Source organism: Cervus elaphus, chromosome 1, assembly GCF_910594005.1.
Source record: "Cervus elaphus chromosome 1, mCerEla1.1, whole genome shotgun sequence".
NCBI lineage: Eukaryota > Metazoa > Chordata > Mammalia > Artiodactyla > Cervidae > Cervus > Cervus elaphus.
Genome location: NC_057815.1, coordinates 47,648,404 through 47,669,013, shown reverse-complemented (window position 1 = coordinate 47,669,013; position 20,610 = coordinate 47,648,404). Strand labels below are relative to the sequence as shown.

General features: G+C 46.0%; 1 protein-coding gene across 9 annotated transcripts in view; it reads right to left on the bottom strand.

Annotated features, from left to right (window-relative positions):
* The window catches only part of GRAMD1B (GRAM domain containing 1B), a 260,632-nt gene that overhangs the window by 78,441 nt on the left and 161,581 nt on the right, over positions 1-20,610 (bottom strand). The window contains exon 1 of one of the 9 annotated variants that reach the window (XM_043901543.1): positions 17,358-17,449. The exons of the other annotated variants lie outside the window; for them this stretch is intronic. The gene's annotated coding sequence lies outside the window, so the exon portion shown is untranslated. Of the gene's footprint in view, positions 1-17,357; positions 17,450-20,610 lie in introns of those variants that run through there. 9 annotated transcript variants of the gene reach the window in all.

Below are 20,610 nucleotides of genomic sequence, written 5' to 3'. Positions count from 1 at the left end.
ATGCCTTGGAGCAACCAGGCCTATGGGCCACAGCTAAGACCCAATGCAGCCAAATAAATAAATAAACAAATGAATATTTTTTCTTTTTTAAAAGAAGGGGTTGGTCTAGACAACCCCCTAAGTTATTTCCTGTTCTAGAGGCCTATGACTATTCTTTACCCTCACACATCTCCAAGTGTTAATAATTTCCAAGAGAAAGAAAAAAACAAAAAAGCCCTGTGGCCACAGACTGAAGCAGAACAAGGCAGCAAGGCTGACCAGAGCAGCCAGGGCCCGTGACCAGCCATGGGGTCTGTTCTCTGTATACTTTGTCTCTTCTGAGCACATCATTGCTTCAAACCATCTGCCTCTCCGCTCCCTTCCCCTGCGTCTCCTGTCTCTCCAGAGAAGAAGAGCTAAAACGCCGTGAGGGCGGCTGTGTCTGGCAGCTGGGAGCCAAGCCTCATTAAAGAGTTTGGACCTGGCCTTGACCCTCCAGTCAAAATCTGATGAGAGCTGGAAAGGAACAGGTAAGGACCAAACTAAGAAAGTGAGCAGCCACGGGGCAAGCTGGGGATGCTGACTCACCACACAGGCATATGCTGTGACATCCCGGCGTTACCATGTGATCCAACCAAAATCAAATCCAACCAACACCAGCTTCCTTTCTCACGATCCACATGCTGTTATTCATTCAGCCACGCACCCCAGGTGCTGGAGAGTCCTTGATGTCAGGTGTACTGCAGAATAAGCCCTGACATATGCTAAGAGCCTTTTTCTACAGAGTCTGAAGAATATACAAGGAGAGTGGGTGAAGATCACAATGCTCAGCATGGACCAAAACGATTGGGTTGGCCAACATGTTCATTCGGTTGGCCAACCCAATACAATGTGGCTGTGAGAGTAACTCAGGAGACCTGGATTCGATCCCTGGGTCAGGAAGATCCCCTGGAGGAGGGCACAGCAACCCACTCCAGTATTCTTGCCTGGAGAACCCTACAGACAGAGGAGCCTGGCAGCTACAGTCCATGGGGTCACAAAGAGTCGGACATGACTGAAGCGACTTAGCATGTAGAGCATGCATGTGAGAGTAACTATAATACACCTGGGCTTCATCCACAGAAGCAAGTGAAGGGAGGTAACAAACCCCCTGCAAATAATACCTAGAAAGAGGACCCCTCTTTACAAGGTCCATTGTTCACATAAGATAAATAAGACAGCATGGGTCTTGACAGCCAGCCCTATGACAAACTGTAGAGGAACCGGGAATGTTTAGACTAAAGGAGAAATGCCTTAAAGCAAGCAGGACAGCAAATATTTGACAAAAGGAAGAGAGAGAAAAAGCCAAAGGAGAGAAGAGTACTATGTTTTGTTTCTCTAGAGAGAAGTTACCAGATTGCATAACTGGGTTTGAAGGAATAGGGAGCTTTTGAAAAGTAGAGGGTGTGCTTCCAGGCGAGAGGTTGATTTCATATCCTGATCTCCATGTTGGTCCAGAAGATCTTATGAAAACTCCCAACTCTGAGACATCATCTGTGGCTGAGCAATGCCCCATCGCAGATGACACCCAGTGAGCCTACAGGGTAGGGATGAGCACAGGGTCTTCTGATTTCATCCTGGAGACCAGTAGGGAATCTCCATCTGCTCTTATTCTATCGATCCTTCTCCAGATTGAGAGGGAAGGTCGCCTCTCTCTTATAGGGGCCAGAGACATATCCACAGACTCCAAGAATCTCCAAAGCAGAAAGAAAGGCCTTTTGATCTCACTCAGCCCGATTTTTCACCCGAAGCACTGATTTCCTCTGCAGCTTCCCGGAAGAGAAGAAAAAGAAACCAAAGGATCATTTCCATAAGCCTCCAAAATAATGAATCAATCTTGTTAACTAATGGGGTAGGTAGCCAAATCCTTCTCTCAAGAGAGGTTGATAACATGTCTCCCACAATCCCCCGAGCCCCTCCTCCTGCCCATCACTGCGGGTCTCAAGAGCCATCAGAGGTACCAGAATCCCCACCAAGAACAGAAATGCGCCTGTGAAGCTTCCTGGAAACCTTGTGAGATATGCTCCAGTGGGAGTGAGTGGGCAATAGGAAAGCTCTGCCCACTGCTGGGTTCCCTGTATGCTGACATTTGTGATCAAGATGGAAAACATCCATGAGACGTGCCCCAGAGACTGGCTTGTTTTCTTCTAAATAATCTAGCATTTGACTCACCAAAAACCTTTGTATCAGGATCTATAAAATACCACCGCCTGGGTGTACAGCATTAGAATTCTCTACTAGACCAATGGCCTTTTGTCCAGCCTTGGTTATTTCCCAGAACTCCCTGGGACGGTGGGGGTGCGGGGGAGCTGGCGCAAGGTAGAAAGCAAGTGCTCAATCCTGCCAGGTTGAGTGTCTCTCTCCCACCCTCCTTCAACCACATGCCAGGCCCATAAGCAGTTGGATAAATGTGACTCCTGGATAATGAATGCAAAGAGAAATTAAAGAGCACAGGAAGAAAAAGAAGCCTTGAGCTGGATACTAAACATGGAAAAATGTAGTCCAACAGAATCGTTTTCACAAAAGTAAGGGTTGAGCAAAACCAGAAAGTTATAATAAAATCTTGGATGCGTGCTGAACGGTCCATTCTGGCTCCGTAGCACTCTGCTCCTGAGGGTGGGGCCACCCACACACCCACTACACACCCCCCCGATCCCCCACGGATGCTTGTGTGTGTGTGTCCGTTCCCCCTCCTTGAGGTCAGGAAGGCTCTGCGGAGGGCTCCATTTAACTCAGGGCACAGTGCTGGGTGTGGGTAGTAATTAGCATACCTTGTATTTATGTCTAGCTATTCCTGGCCTGCAGCTTGCTTTCTCCTCCTCCAATTCCCTCTGAAGAGGTCAGTCAGCCTTACACATGTGGCTTCTGGCCTTCCTGTGCCAGGGTTCCAGTGCTCAGCAGCATCACTTCGCCCAGAGGTAGAAATCAGGCCAGGATTTTTCTCCTCACTCTACTGGCCAAGGGACAGTGAGAGCAGCTGGCAGGGCCACCTTCTCAGAGCGAGTCACACAGATGCACCTGAGAATTGCTGGTCATTTATGAAAGCATTTAAGGCTCCCTTTCCCTAGGCTAGGGCACGCTACCACTAAAAGACTATTCAGATCACAATCTCCTGTATGAAACTTGGATAACCAGTTTACCAAAAGGAAAGATTTCACAAAAAAGTCTACTATATGGATGTGCTAGTTCTACTGTGCTATCTTTATAAAAGGGCTTCTTGGTGGCTCAGTGGCAAAGAATCTGCCTGCAATGCAGGAGACAACGCAGAAGAAATGTGTTCAATCGCTGGGCTGGGAAGATCCCCTGGAGAAGGGAATGGCAACCCACTCCAGTATTCTTGCCTGGGAAGTTCCATGGACAGAGAAGTCTGGAGAGCTACAGTCTGTGGGGTTGCAAAGAGTTGAACATGAGTTTGTGACTGAATCACCATCACCATTTTTGCAAATATCATTCCTTTCATCCTTGTAACTACCCTATTCAGTAGGTTTTAAACTGTCCCTATTTTCACAGGTGAGAAAACCAAAGCACACGGAGGTTGAGAAACTTACCCAAGATCACAGAGATAATAGCTGGTGGGTCCCAGAGTCAAGGCCAGTGGGCCGTGCCCAGGGTATCCACCCTTAACCATTAAAGAGAAGCACCCTTGCTTCAGCCCGTGGGCCTCCCGCAGATACTCTGATTCAGTGTGTTCCCACATGATCCTGAGGACCAGGCAGGTATGGAGCTCACTAATGAAGTTAGCGGTTCTCAAACCACGGTGTGCACGTGGATATTCAGATTCCTGGGCCCCGGAAGTTCTGGAATCGGAACCAAGAACCTGCAGTTTTAACAGACGCTTAAGACGAGGCCAGTGCAGGCGGCTCACAAAAGGCCCGTGGGCAGAACTAGTCCTGTCACCTCACTCGGCTCACCTGGGACAAGGACACGGCGCCCCGGGCCCCCCAGCGGCGCCCACGTCGATGGGTCCTTCTCCCCCGGAGCGGCCCCGGGGGAGGGGAGCAGGCGGCCGGTGAGGGATGCTCTGTTCTTTGGCCTTGGTGACGGGCTGCGTTCAGACGGTGGAGGAGCTGAGGAGGGCACTGAAGGGACCTCACCGTCCCTCTGTCCTCAACAAGTCGCACATCAGAGGGGCACACGCGGTGGGGGACGGGAAAGGGAAAAAGGACTGGGCGGCCTGGGCCCCCATCTCCCGTCACCAGAACAATGGCTTCTTCAAATCCCTGGCATCTGAGCTGGCAGCTGGCCACCAGGGAAGAAAAGAGCCCGCTGTCCCTTTAAGGACGCCCTCTCTCCACAAAGGTCAGAAATGCCAGCTCAGCCTGCCCGGCGGCTGCCTTTTTTGCCACTTTGGTGCCCTGAGGCACCCCATTCCAGCTGGTTCTCCGGGCACCCGCTGTCTTTGGGAGAAGGCAGACCACCTGGTTGACAGCCGTGGCTCCAGGCGAGGCTCAGTGATGGAGCAGGAAGTGTCAATGCAGAGGAAACTCAAGACCTCATTTGTTTCTCAAACTCATCCTCCAGGGAGAGTTGGCCCCAAGGAAAGGGGACTTGGGGAGCCAGGTCATGGACAACTGCTGGCAGGGCGGGGGTGGGGGGTCCAAAAAGGAAATGGATGAGGAATAGATGCTCTAAGAATATTTCATCCAAGAGAGGAAAGGCTGACAGACGACTGATCCAGAAATCAAAGGGAAGCGGGATGGGGAGTGGAGGCTGGCAGGACATGCAGCGGAGTGGTTGGGGCTTCCTCCTACACTTGCCACGTGCTTAGTTGCTCGGTTATGTCCAACTCTTTGCCACTCCGTGGACTGTAGCCCACCAGGCTCCTCTGTCCATGGGATTCTCCAGGCAAGAATACTGGAGTGGGTTGCCATTTCCCTTTTCCACGGGATCTTCCCGACCCAGGGATTGAACCCACGTCTCTTTTGTCTCCTGCATTGCAGGTGGATTCTTTACCCGCTAGGCCACCGGGGAAGTCTTCCTCCTACAGAATGAGTTCAAATCCTGCCATTTAATGTAACCTGGAGCACAGGTTTCCTAGAGTCGCTGAGCTGCAATTCCTCTGCAGGACTGACATATGGGGGTGGTGGTAGATGTGGTGCTGTCATGTCCAACTCTTTGCGACCCCATGGACTATAGCCTGCCAAGCTCCTCTTATCCATGGAATTTTTCAGGCAAGAATACTGGAGTGGGTTGCCATTTCCTTCTCCAGGGATCTTCCCAACCCAGGGATCGAATCTATGGCTCTTGCATCTACCTGCACTGGCATGTGGATTCTTTACCACTGTGCCACCATATCGAGCAAAAAATAAATGTTAGAAATTAATCATGTCTATTTTCAGAGTACTAGCCACTCAGTGTATCCTCAAGCGGCCTGAATCCCAGACCACACCACTGGTTCCAGCAAATCATCCTGCAAATGTGTACCATGAGGAAAGGGGGCCTCATTTAGGAAACTGTGTGGGCTGATGCAAATCATGACTCGCATTGGAAAACGACTCAAAATTAGTCATCTATTCATCATATAATGCCAGGGTCGGTGAACTCTTTCTGTAAGCAGCCAGAGAGTAAGACCAGACAGTCTGACAATACTACTGAACTCTGCTGCTTGCAGGTTAAAGCAGCCATAGACAACATGGATGTGAGAGAACATGGCTGCGTCCCAATAAAACTTTATTTAAAATACAGAACAGGCAGCAGGCTGAAGCTGGCTGACCCCGGAAATAAAGGATGGCATTAACAGAGGAAATGATGAATGCTTATGGAGCAGAAACCCATTTCTTGCTCTTCTCTTGGGACTGAGAGTACTGTACCCATTTACTTGATATCCAAGAACAGTTTTTAGTCAACTGCAATGACTCCCATATGCTGCTTTCCTCAGCTTCTATGCCCAGAGTTTGCCAAGTAGCTCTCTGCACGTCAGAGGTTTCTTTCCCTTGTTCTTCTGCATTTCCTCTAATGCCTGAGACTGGGAGGTCCCAGGACAGCATCTCATCCTCCGCCAGCAGATGTGGTGGGCCTGGCTGAACGGCCACCCTTCAAGGTGTCCTCTTAGGAATCCCTCATCACCAAGACACCCGCCCCTCACCCAGTTTCCCAAGCCACAGCCAGCTGGATCCTTCAAGTCTGTTCTTCATCAGCTTCCTGAACAATTGTGCATTTTAGGGAACCCATGCAGATTTTCACTCTTTCACTGATTTATTTAAATTGGGGAGCGCCCAGCATGTGCTAGGTAAATCTTAGAAAATACAAATTGCCCCTCCACTTTGACTGGAGTCGGAGAGAGGCTGTTAGGGCTGGAATCCTCTCAAAAGGCTGCTCTGAGATGTATTTATTTCCTGCTCCCCGGTGTCTTTCTACCCGAGAGCTCAAGTGCTTCAAAAATAACTTTCTCAACTGTACTAACAACTTTTAACATGAGATTTCTAAATGGCACTAAAAGCAGGAAGGGTAAGAAAAGCTGAGAACAGGGAAACAGTGAGATCCAAAGCAAAGAAGGTAGAAAGGAAAGAAGAGGGTAAAAAAAATCACTATTTCAAATTAAAAAAAAAAAAATACTGCTTGCTTACTTATATCATTTTCTCTGCATCAAATGACCTCAACCCACAAATCCAACCTGTATGCTCCCAGCTTTCCTTCAAAGCTCTGCTCCCAGTGCATCTTCCCCAATTAGATTTTCCTGATAAACTACCCCCAAATCTCAAACTTTCCAGCATCCCTTGGAATTCTCCAACACTCTGTGGAATTCTCCAGCACACCTCCCACTTGCTTATATACCTTAAGTGTGGTGTATGAGAGCCTATGGACTCTGCCCTAACCCGTGGACTGTCACCTCAAAACCCCTATCAGGAGTCCTCCTCCTTCCACATTCCCCAGGGCACACTGTCAATGGCAAATGCTCTCCCTACACTGTTGCTTGGCCAAGGTCCCGCTTCAGTGGAGGAGCTGCTGCTACCTCACGGTATCCTCAGCAACCTGTCATCACTGCTCAAACCACCATTCGCTCATTCATTCCACAAATCTGATGTGAACTGCTCATGTGCCAAGCAGTGTGCTGTAGCTTGCCATACATCTCATTTGCAAATTTATTTAATCCTCAAACCAGCCTACTGAGATAGGTATTATTAACATGAAACTGGCACATAATAACAGGTGATTTCAGAAAGGATGATGGAAAATGTGAGTGACGGATGGGAAGGAGGAGACTGTCATACTCTGGCAAAGAGGTCCCATCTGCCAGGGCTGGTGCTCCGATGCTAGGAAAATGAATGTGACTTATGATAGTCCCTTCTCGTCCCATGACTGAAAAATGTAGTCAGAAGTACAGTGTCAGTTTTATAGAAGCAGATACAATGTTACATGAAATGGACCAATGTATTAAATTTAAAAACAAACCACAGAAGAACTCAAAGACAGCACACATGCATATGTATATTCTAAAGGTTGGAGGGACCTTCTATGAATAATACCAAACAGGGGAAGAGAGAAGGACTTGATCACATTTGAACAAACAAACTTTAATATGCTGAAAATCAGCCTGATGTGAAAAGGCAGAAATTCCAGGGAAAGTACTGAAAACATGTATGATAAAGGGTTAATAGCCTTATTATGTTAAAGAGTTGTAAGCAAGGAGAAAGACAAATGCCTCAACAGGAAGGTGGGCAAAGAACAAAAAAGGCAATTCATAGAAGAAATACACATGGTAATAAGGAAATTAAAAGCGTATCACCATGATCAAAGAAATCCAAGTTCATGCAACCCTGAGATACCACTCGTGGAGTATCAGATTGGCAAAGGCTGAAAAGAATGGTAAGGCCAGGCAGGCAAGGACAAGGGAAACAAAAGCTCTCATAACTTGGGGGCGTGGGTTGTATATTGGAACAACCTTTCCAAGGGCAACTTGGCACATGTGTTATACAGGCTGTTGACCTAGAAATCTGGCTTCTAAATTTTTATCTGAGGAATGTTAGTATGACATTATGTTTAATCCTGAAGAATTAGAAACAAGCTAAATGTCAAGTAAGAGGAGAATGGACAAATACTTGCATATTTGTAATAATACCCTTAAAAGGAATTAGGTAAATCAATGTTCATGATTACAGAGAGATCAGAAATTAAAGAACTTAAGAACAGTATATAGAATGAGCTATAAATTTCATCTATTTATCTTTCTATGAAAAAGAGCTCAAAGCATATAAAGTAAAATGTTAACAGTGATTATCTCTGAGGGGTGGTACTATGAATGATATTTTTCATTTTATGTTTTTAATTTTTCTACAATATCCAAAATATTTGTTGCAAGAAATAATCTAACAAGTTAAAAGGACTCATCATTTTTTCTTAAAAAATTTCTTTAATTTTGATTTTCAAAAGAGAAGACATCTATAAAAGAACTTTGAAAAGCAAATTGTAAATACAGGAATACAATCAATTATCCAGCAAGTATTTTTTTGAGCACCATGTGTAAAGCCCTGTAGAAAGTACAATGACAATCAACAAGGACCTACTGTATAGCACAAGGAACTCTACTCTGTACCCTGTAGTAACCTACATGGGAAAAGAATATGAAAAAGAACAGATATATGTACATAAAAATGATTTGCTATACACCTGAAACCAACACAATATGGTAAATCAACTATACTCCAATGTAAAATAAAAATTAAATTTAAAAAGTACAATGAAAAAATAAAACAAAAATTAGAATAATTTTCTACTTTCAGAGAAGACAATATTATAAAGATGTCTAACCCAACACAATGTGATTATGGGAATCCTAGCAAAGTACTCAGAGAATGGAAAAGGACTAATTAACTCCTATTTGAGGATAAGATAAATCTGGGAAAGGCTTTTTTCAAGGAGGTGATGGTAAACCTGAATTTTGAAGGATAAATAGGATTTCCACATGCAGGGAGGAAAGGAGCATGAACAAAGGAGCAGTACAATTAAGACTGTAGTTCTAGGAAAAGGTATTTGAGATCTCTGTAGAGGGTAGGTATGTTAGGCTGGCAGGGGCAGCAGATATCTTGGAAGGATGGAGTGGATGACAAGGTTGGGCAGTCACGATGGAGCCAGATTGAGAAGGCCCTGAGGGACACACCAGGGTGTCAACTGCATTCTGTAGGCAACACGGACCCAAATTCAGTTTTTGAAGAAGAGTTGGAAATCTGACCTGCATGATAGCTGAATGAAAAATGGATCCCAGAGTTACAAAAGAGATTAGACTATTCAGCCATACAAAAGGAATGAAGTACTGATACACGCTACAACTTGGATGAACCTTAAAAATATAATACTAAGTAGAAGAAGTCAGTCACCAAAGTATATGCATATATTTCACAAATGGAAAATATGTGTATACATATATGTGTATACATGTACGTATGCATATATGTTGTTGTTTAGTCACGAAGTTGTGTCCAACTTTTCTGTGACCCCATGGACTGTAGTCCATCAGGCTCCTCTGTCCATGGGATTTTCCAGGCAAGAATACTGGAGTGGTTTGCCATTTCCTTCTCCAGGGGAGCTTCCCAAGCCAGGAATCAAACCCGCACCTTCTGCATCACAGGTGGGTTCTTTACATCTGAGCCACTGGGGAAGCCCTATATGTATATATACATATACCTATACTACATAAAATCCAGAACAGGGCAATCTATAGAGACAGAAAGTAGATCAATAGTTGCCCAGGACTGGGCTGGGAGGGCTGGGGTATGCCAGCTAAAATGTATGGGGTCTCTTTTTGATGTGACGAAAACGTTCTAAAATTGGCTGTTGTGATGGTTGTACATATCTGTGAATATACTGAAAACTGAATGATACATTTTAAATGAATAAACTGTATGGTATGTGAATTACATCTCAATAAAACTGTAAAAAAAGAAGAAGAAGATGATCAACCAGATGGCTACTGCAACAGGCCAAGCAAGATATTCAAAGGTTCTGAATTAAGTCAGTGGCAGTAGTCACGGGAAAGACTGGAGGATGATCAGAGAGACACTACAAAGACGGAAGTAACCGTGTGGGGAGTGAGGAAGAACAAGTGAAAAAATAGCTCAGAAGTTTCCAATGCGAATGACTAAGAGAGGATGTGAGGGGAAGGCTGGATGGGAGACTGTTTTAAATTTGCTTTGCATGTTGCGAGTTTGTGGAGCTGAGCCCATTTCCAGAAGTGAGGGAACAGAAAGGGAGATGCAGATCCAGAGCTGACAGTCCTCCTCCCAGCAATGGTGGCTAAGGAAGGGTCTTTTGTGACCGGTAATGAAAATTATTAATTATATTTAGCACTGGTGGGTGGTGTGTACGTGCTCAGTTGTGTTTGACTCCTTGCAACCCCATGGACTGTAGCCTGCCAGGCTCCTCTGTCCATGGGATTTTCCAGGCAAGAGTACTGGAGAGGGTTGCCATTTCCTACTCAAGGGGATTTTCCTGACCCAGGGATTGAACTTGTGTCTCTTGAGTTTTCTGCATTGGCAGGCAAATTCTTTACCACTGAGCCACCTGGGAAGCCCATATTTAGCACTACTGACCAACTAACTTAAAAGTGGTCCTAACATGCCTACAAATATACTTAGGAGAATTTAGCCGGAGAAAGACGTTAAGATCGCAGCAAGCAAGAAAAAACAATTCTATAGCTACACATACAATATTCCAAGCATTTAACAAAGCTGAGTATTTACTGCTCCACGTACAGACTTTTGTAAAAGGGAGTATAATCATTGCAGTTATAAATGTAATGGTTTATACAAAGACTACTCAAAAGCTGAATGGCAGTAGTTAGCTCCTGTTACTAATGGGCCTCACAAGGGCACAAATCTATTTTTTTGTTTGTTTGTATCAAAGAAGGCAAGACCCTGGAGTAGAAACCTAGGTTCAAAAAATCAGAGGGTTAAAAAAAATATCATTTGAACATGCCAGAGTCAACAGATGCAAAATAAATATATAAAAATGGCCCATTTTAGACCAAAAAGATGACTAAGGAAAATGAAGTGCAATGAGCAAAGCAAATCACCTTCTAAAGCCCAATGGTCCAGAGTCTCTATCCCCAGGCTTGTCAAGTTAAGCTGTGGAAAAACAAAGAGGTTTTGCATATCAGGTCATAATGCCACCGGATATAAACCATGGCCATTCAGTTAAGATAAAAAGTTGAGATCGCTGCAGAGAGGCTATTATGAAACAATGAGGCTCCCAGTCTCAGGAGAAAGGGTCCAAAAAAAGATCTTAACTGGAAGATAAATCTATTTGCACTACAGCAGGAGAGGCGTCTGAGTCCCTCTGTGGAATTTTCCTATAATATGTAGCGTTGGCGAGACCCTACAGGGCAGAGAGTCCAGTGCCAGCTCCCCCTCTATTTTGAGCCCCACTCCCCTGGTGGCTCAGATGGTAAAGAATCTGCCTGCAGTGTGGGAGACCTGGGTTCGATCCCTGGGTCAGGGAGATCCCCTGGAGAAGGGAACGGCTACCTGCTCCAGTATTCTTGCCTGGAGAATTCCATGGACAGAGGAGCCTGGTGGGCTACAGACCCTGGGGTCACAGAGAGTCAGACATGACTGAGCAAATCACACACACTCACACACACACATGCTCTCCAGGGCCAGGACCCGTTCTTACTGCTCTTGTGCTCCTACCACCTAGCCCAGTGAAACGGTCATTGAGTCAACAAATGAATAAATGAATTCAAGAGAAGATAGGAAGAATGCAGTGGGAACCTGGCAAGAATTTTTTTTTTTTTAATGTGGACCATTTTTAAGGTCTTTATTGAATTTGTTATAATATTGCTTATGGTTTTCTAGGTTTTGGTTTTTTTGGCCCCAAAGCATGTGGGATCCCATCTCCCTGAACAGGGATTGAACCTGTGCCCCCTGCATGGGAAGGCAAAGTCTTACCCACTGGACTACCAGACAACTCCCATGGGAAGAATATTAAAAGGTCCTGTACTCTAGAGATCCTGGCCTGTAGCCCATGGGGATCCAAAAGAGATAAAATCTGCTGCTCTCATCTCACCTACTGTCTTAGGCATGACGGCACTGGTGCCTTGCTGCAGGCCACACACCCAGCGAGTGGCAGAACAAGTTCCAGCCCTCAGTTAAGTATCCAAGTGACCATATCCCACCTGGCACAGTAGACAGAAGAGCTCCAGCAATGAGACTAAAACATATGATTTAGGAGGTTGTTAAGTTGAAAGGAGGGGTGAAACTGACCGATAGTGGCCTAAGCAGTAGCTCCTGGGTACCCAGGGAAGATAAGGATCAGAGTTCTCTCTGTCCGTCCAAGGCATGAAAACAATCTTGGACTTTAGGTGTGGAAAGCAAAGACCATGACCATGCTCTCTTTGAATGATGCCAAACATAGAACAAAGGAGATTTAAACAGCAGCTTAACATTTATAAGGTGGTTACAATGTGCCAGGTTTCCTTCTGAATGCATTAACAGGAATGATCTCGTGTAATCCTCCTAGTCTTTACAACAGACCCCCAAGGCAGCTGTGATATAAGTCCATTTTGCAAATGAGAAAACCAAGGCTTGGGGAGAGTAAGACGTTGCCTAGAATCATACAGCTAGAAAACAGCAGAACCATCTGTATCTGTCCTTGGGGTCCACATTATACCCAAGTGCTTAGTTGTCCAACTCTTTGCGGCCCCATGGACTGTAACTCGCCAGGATCTTCTGTCCGTGGGATTCTCCTGGCAAGAGTACTAGAATGGGTTGCCATGCCCTCCTTCTGGGGATCTTCCTGACCCAGGGATCGAACCCGAGTCTCCCGCATCTCCCGCACTGCAAGCAGATTCTTTACCAACTGAGCCACCGGGAAGCCCAATAGAGCAGCCATTTATGCCAGTGTTAGAACAAAGAGGTGCAAGTGGAAAGCAGTGCCTGGCTCCTCTAGGAAGCAAAGTCCCAAACCCAGATTCAGGAAAGCAGTCAGTGCTCCATTCCCAAGATTTGCATTTGGCTTGCCCTCCCTGCCTATGAGTATCTCCATAAATCTTACAAAAGAAACAAAAACTGAATGGCTTTCAAAGGTTTACGTAACGTCCTCATGGTTAACTGGATGGTGACAAGGTTTTAAGTACTCTTCTTTGTCTTTGCGACCCACGGACTGTAGCCTGCCAGGCTCCTCTGTCCAGGGAATTCTCCAGGTAAGAATACTGCAGTGGGTAACATTCCCTTCTCCAGCAGATCTTCCCAACCCAGGGATGGAACCCATGTCTCCTGCGTTGCAGGTAGATTCTTTACTGTCTGAGCCACCAGAGAAGCCCAATGTTCTAATGGGTAACTGGCTGGTGACAATGTTTAAGTATTCTTCCTTAAGTTGCACAAATATATTAATATACTTTTTTTCACATGCATGATATACTTGATAAAGAAGAAAAAAATTTTTTTTTAAGTAAACCCTGACCCAGCCCTGAAGTGACAGCCACCAGAACAGATGATAGGATTACAGCTCACCCTGCGGGGGTGAGTGCACTGGAAAAAACTATTCTACTGCATGACTGAAGGACAGAGGGAGCACCACCACCAAGAAAGGCTGTCCCACCTGCTCTGCAAACCTCTGCTGAAATGCAAAGTGTAAAGCATTTCTACCAAATAAACACTTTTCATACCATCCTCAAGCAGTAGAGTATGGAGGTTAAGGGCACAGGCTTTAGAGCTAAGCATCTTTCATTTTATTCCAGTTCTGCCACTTACCACGTGGTCTCAGGCCTGTGATTTAAACCTCTCTGAGATTCAGTTTCCTCACCTGTAAAATGGGGTGAGTATCACCTTTCCTGTGGGGCTACGTGAAGCTTATTATGAGAATTGTTTAATGGAAAGTTCAGAGCAGTACTCTCGCTGTAATTTCTCTCGCTATTCTTCACACACGCTACCAAACTTATTCCAGTTCTTGGCCCCGGAGCAGCTCACCCTCCAAGTTGGAAAATGCATTCCCATGCTTGGGTCACCCCGAGCCTGAGGGCTTCTAACAAAGTGAGACAGCAAGCCCTCAGCCTCGGCCTCTCTTTGGAGGCGGTCGGCAGGTGAGCCCCGACTTGCCTCCGAACCTTCAGCTCTGTTCTGATCTCTTCATCCGTCAGGCCCTCATTCTGGTTCTGTGACCCACTTCTTGCTTCTTCCCTGCCTGAGAGATCTGCCACACCCGCTTGAGATCTCAGTGGCCTCCATCCTTCAAAGATCAACTCACATCCCACCTGCTCCATTCAGCCGTTCTCCACTGATTCTGCCCATGACTACTCTTCCCCATCTCCATTCCTGCACATCATTAGTGCTTATAATTCATATCATTAAATGTCTTCATAAATTATCTTGGAATATTTCTCTACCTTTTCATAGGTATTAGTCTTCTTTCTTCTTATGGGCAAAGACCTGTCTTCCAACTGCTTTGTAACTGGGCTCTGGAGTCAGACCGCCATCTTGAGCAATTTTGGGCTGTGTGATCTTGGAACAATCATTTTACCTCTCTGTGCCTTAGTTACTCATTTGTAAAACCTACATAATAATAGTACAAAGCCCACATAACGGCCATGAGTTAATATACAGAAAACACTTAGGCTCCTCTGTCCATGGGATTCTCCAGGCAAGAATACTGGAGTGAGTTGCAGTGCCCTCCTCCAGGGGGTCTTCTTGACCCAGGAATCGAACCTGCATCTCTTACATCTCCTGCATTGCCAGTAGGTTCTTTACCACTAGCGCCACTTGGGAAGAATTATTATATAAGTACTAGCTATTATTCAGAGAAGGCAATGGTACCCCACTCCAGTACTCTTGCCTGGAAAATCCCATGGATGGAGGAGCCTGGTAGGCTCCAGTCCATGGGGTTGCTAAGAGTCAGACACGACTGAGCGACTTCACTTTCACTTTTCACTTTCATGCACTGGAGAAGGAAATGGCAACCCACTCCAGTGTTCTTGCCTGGAGAATCCCAGGGACAGGGGAGCCTGGTGGGCTGCCGTCTATGGGGTCGCATGGAGTCAGACACGACTGAAGCGACTTAGCAGCAGCAGCAGCTATTATCATTAACATCTTTACCATCATCACTATTACTATTAAGGTGCTTAGAACAAGACGGCTAGCTAGGACGGAGCCAGTAAAAACATCACTTCATTGTACTTGAGTGGCATCTTTTTTTGCCTAAACTAGGGGCAAACTTTGTGTCAAGGGCCAGGTGATAATTATTTCAGTTTTGGGGGTCACAGATCTTTGTTACAACCCCTTATCTCTGATGCTAAGGCATGAAAGCAGCCACAGACAATGCATAAACAAAGCTTTATTCATGAACACTGAAATCTGAATTTCATAATTTTTACATGTCATGAAACATGACTCTTCTCTTGATTTTTTTCAACCATTTAAAAACAATTTTATGAACACCAAAAACATTCTTAGCTTGCCATCTGTATAAAAACAGGCAGCAAGCTGAATGCGACTCTTGGCATTCACACAAGGTCACACAGGGTCCTCCATGGTATCGCAAATTAAGGCCCTTGTTCTACAGGCGGTAAGAATACATTGTGAGGTTTTGAGCAAGCGTGCGCCCACACCCACACTCTCATAAAAACAGCTGCGGTGGGCATCACTGGTGTCAAAATACCTCTCTTGCTACCATCAGAGGCCTACATCTCCCGGCTTTCCTGCAGCCAGGCCGGGCCACGTGACCAGATCTGGCCAATGCACCAGAAGGGCAATGACAATGTATTAGCTTCCAAGGGGAAGCATTCCAGAGGCATGCTCCCTTCCCTTGCAGTGCTTGCGGAGGAGGTGCCAGGAGATTCTACAGCCTGGATCACGGAGCTAACCACACGGAGGATGGATCCCTACAGAGTTTTCCAGAATCTCGGGAGGACATGGACGGTCAAAAACTAACTTACAATGAGAGCTGAGGTGCTGCGTTTGCGGGTCGGGGGTGGGGTGGTGGTTGTCATCACGGCATAACCTAGACAATCCAGTTTAATTCGACAGCTTTCTGCAAATACCCACCGAAGAACAGCACTAAGGATAAGTAAACACAAAAACATCTAGCCAATACCTCACTTATCATATGCTTTCTTCTTGATGGCTCATTGAGGAGACCAATGCCCAGACTTCTGGACAACTGAGCAAGAGATCAGAAGTATTCTCTTCCTCAAGTTCTGTCATGAGAAACCCTAAATCATCTCTTCCAGCAGTAAGAGTCAATGACGACAAGTCTCGGAATAGCCAAGAAGAAGAGTTTCTAGCCAGCAGCAAAGACTCTCGAGTGCTCATCATCTGATTTGTTTGACATAATCTCTGCCATCCAGAGGCTTTCATTTTAATATAGTGAATCTCTTTCTTCCTAAGTAATAATGATGACAACAACAATGAAAAACCAAAACCAAAACAAACACAAGGCAAATAATGTTTGGTGCTGCTTATTTCAAGCCAGATGCAGTTTCCCAAAGTAGAAAAAAAAAAAAAAAAAGAACCTGGGTAAGAAGAGGTGGGAAAGGCCGATCCTTTTAGGAAATCTGCAGAGTCAGAAGATTTGGTCCTTGCCCTAAGCTCTCCTGATCACTCAAGGGATTTAATGTTTCTATGGCCAGTACTCAGTGCCCTGGAGTTACCAGACCATGGGAAAACACCAATTCTCCCATCTCACCAAGTAATAAGTAACTCTCACACTGTTAGCAAGAGGTGTACCTGCTGGGGGATGTTTGTAAATGAATATTTAATATTTTCAAGTGCAGGTTTATTTTCAGTGTCTCCTGCTGGCTAAAGAAGTGCGCCAGTGGCCCACATCACAAGTGACCCGCTCTATGGGGACTGTGGCTGTTTTTTAAACCATTGATCAAAGAAAGCTGAGAGACCCTCTAATCTGCCCCGCACTGTTACTTAATCCCGCTTTCATGACAGCTACACCGGGGGCAAATGGAAGTCACCTACCAAGGTCACACAGCAGATCAAAAGGTGATGACAAGGACTTCCCTGGTGGTACAGTGGATAAGAATCTGCCTGCCAACACAGGGAACACGGGTTTGATCCCCAGTCTGGGAAGATCCAACAGGCCCATGAGCAACTAAGCCCATGTTCTAGAGCCCAGGAGCCACAACTATGTGAGCCTGCGTTCTGTAATTACTGAAGCCTGGGCGCCCAGAGCCTGTGCTCTGCAACAGGAGAAACCAATGCAATGAGAAGCCCATGCACTGCCAGAACAGTGGCCCCCTCTAATTGCAACTAGAGAAAGCCCTGTACCAGCAAAGACCTATCACAACCAAAAAATACACTAATTAAAAAAAAAATTTTAAGGTGGTGACGAGATTCAGACTTCTGAGTTGGCTTTCCAGAATCTCCAGTCACTAAGCGACCCCAATCTTGACGGCAGCTCACCTCCTGGTAAACTTGAGAAGAGCTGGGAAGCTCAGTTCTAGAGGGAGGGTGTCGAGGCCATGCCCAGGGTCCTCCTCCTCTACAGCAGACCTCACAGAAAAGACCTTGAAAGATAAATACACATCCTGATTATAACACTCCAGAAATTCCAAACTTTCCCTTACATCTAATTTAAATCCTCCTTGTTTCAACCCAGCCATTTCTTCTTTCCTGGGTCTAAACCAGAGCTGAAGAAGGAACAAGGCTCTATGTGTTAAGAGATTTGAAGAGAAGGCACTGGACCAGTGACCTTGTATCAAATAAAATATGGCTGGCCATGCATCACCACGAAAGATGGAGGCGTGCAAAACAGACTCCCTTCTCAGTTACCTGGTAGGAACATAAGTGACTGGGTTCTCTCACATTCCTAAATAAACAGTGTGAAGCCACATGACTGCTTGCTCACCCAACTCAAACACAGAGATGAACTTGAAGCTTCTCTCCACTGTGGACCAAGACCTGGCCACAGAAATGCTTCCCCCAGTTACACGTCAAGACCTAGGCTCTGTCTCAGCTCTGTTTTTTTTCACTGAATGTGATTCTTCCAGCGCACTGACTTTTCTGAAGGTCTGTCACAGCCCCTAACAGATGTGAGGACTAGGAATGTGAGGACAGAGAATCGAGACAGATGTCACTTCAGGCTGCCAAGTCCTGCGGAGGCCAAAACAATCTGTACAGGGAGCAGCCCCACCACACTGGAGACTTTTTTTAGTGACTGAGTTCCTAAAGCTCTGCAGGAATTAGGAACAGCTTTACATCACACATAATACAAAAAAAATTAACCACCACATAGAAGCTAAGGAGGACTGGTGAAGTGGTCTTTAAATAACTTCCTTAGTTTCCAAATTGCGTGTGCCGCAGTTCTGCTTGGGCACAGCCCTATCTATTTGTGTGTGTACCTCCTCTCCCAGGGGGGCTTCCCTGGTGGCTCAGATGGTGAAGAACCTGCCTGCAATATAGGAGACCCCGGGTTTGATCCCTGGGTTCGGGAATATCACCTGGAGAAGGGAATGGCAACTCACTCCAGTATTCTTGCTGGAGAATTCCATGGACAGAGGATCCCGGCGGGCTACATTCCATGGGGCTGCAAAGAGTCAGACACAACTGAGCGACTAACACACACTCCGCTCCCAATCTCCTCCATGCCAGCTTTACCTTGCTCACCAAGTTAACAGGAGATGGAATCACAGAATCATCCTTCAAGAGAGCCTAAAGCCCCTGGCCCAGGGAGAAGGAGGTTGAACTGCGGGGAGATTTCTAGCTCACGATCCAGCCACTTATCAATCACAGACATGTATCTTGATCAGCTTTGTCCAAAAGCACCCCCTGTGATAACCTCGTAACTCCAATAGGTGCAGTGTCAACGTGTACAAAGGACAACATCCACTCACCTAACACTGTCTGGCCTTCACACCACCAAGTGCCAATTACTCCAAGAAGTGTCTCTGCCACCCCAGATGAAGTCACTTCCAACCTCCTCTGAGTTTCCAGAGTGCTTGATGTGCACTGCTTTAGTATTTACTGACTTGCTCTGTAGGTTGTGTGTGTGTGCATGTGTTTGTGTTGAGGGGCATCAGGTCTCATTCTACTGGTGAGGCTAAGCCACAGGAAATGTCCTTTCATTTTTCCATCCCCCACAGTACCTGGGCACAGGGCCGTGAAAACAATAATCACTTGATCAGCATTTGTAGAATGAAGGGATGGATGAATTATGAATTTACAGACCTCGGACCCTGCTCTCTAGAGAAGTGGGTCTAGCCGGATACACTGTGCTGTTGCTGTGATAGCTGCAAAACTGAAATAATGGTCAAGTAAAAAGAGCTTTCGTTCTGGCTTTTCACCAACTAGCTGCAAGAACTTAGTCCAAACCCTTTATCGCTCTGTAGCTTAGTTTCCCTAGCTTGAAAATGGAGATGCCAGCCACTTCATGGCATTATAGTAAGGACTGGATGGGATAATGCATTTCCACACACTTTTAAAAGACTGATAAACTAACAACAACAACACAAAAGTAAGGCAAAGAGACAGCAAAATAGAAAAAAACCAGCCAATATGTACATGCTCAAATAGCTCTCAGTCATAGCCAACTCTTTGAGACCCTATGACCTGTAGCCTGCCAGGCTCCTCTGTCCATGGGATTCTCCAGGCAAGAATATGGGAGTGGGTTGCCATGCCCTCCTCCAGGGGATCTTCCTGACCCAAGGATTGAACTGGTGTCTTCTGCGCCTGCTGCAATGCAGGCGGATTCTTTACCCACTGAGCCACCTGGGGAGCCCATATATTCACATGTATATACATATAAAACAGAAGAAAGAACAAGTGAATCACCGGGGAAAATTCTTGCAAATCCAGAGCCAGACTCATATCTGTACATCTTGAAGCAGGTTACTTAACCTCTCTGTGTCTACTTCCCTGCTCTGTGAAGTGCGGGCCTTAATTATAATTCTACATGACTTAATACATGTAAAGTGCTTAATATGGTGCTTGACACATGGTAAGCACTCAATACGTGTTAGTTAAATCACTAACACATAGCAGGCATTTCAGAAATGTGTCTAGAAATGGTTCAAACATTAGAGAGTTAATTCATTCCATCCTCTTCCATAGACAGAGAGTGTTACCCAAAACAAGGCAGCAAAGGCATCTATCCCCTTGTTTCTGCCAAGTCCTGCCATTGGGAGAGCAGAGAGTACCCTGACACGGGATCCTACCAAAGGGAGCTGCATCTCCAGCCCAGGCATCCACAGCAGAACTACAGGGTCTGGCCCCAGGGCCAAAACGGACCGATAAATCTGTACCTAATGAGATGGTGAATCACGGGGTCTGAGAGTCCCCGGGGCAGATACACACACACATGCACACCATTTCCCTATCCTGCTAACATTATACTTGGCTGAAAAGGACAAGGTTACCCCAATTATAGTTCCCAGACTAACACTGCACTCTGGTTGAAATGCATCAAAAGATACTGGAGGCAGATTTTTAAAGGCAAACATTTCTGCATGTCCCCAAGGGACCAGCCCCGGCTGGGCAGAGAAGCACTCTGCGTTAAAGTGATGTCTCATCTTGAATGACAGCCAAGCACACCTTGGCCCCGACCCTGGCGTGCTGACAGCAGGGATGCAGGGGAAGCTGAGTGACCTCCGTGACGAGCCAGCGTCCCTGCTCTCCGGGCAGCACCCAGGCTCGCCTTGGAGGCCTCATGCAAGTCATG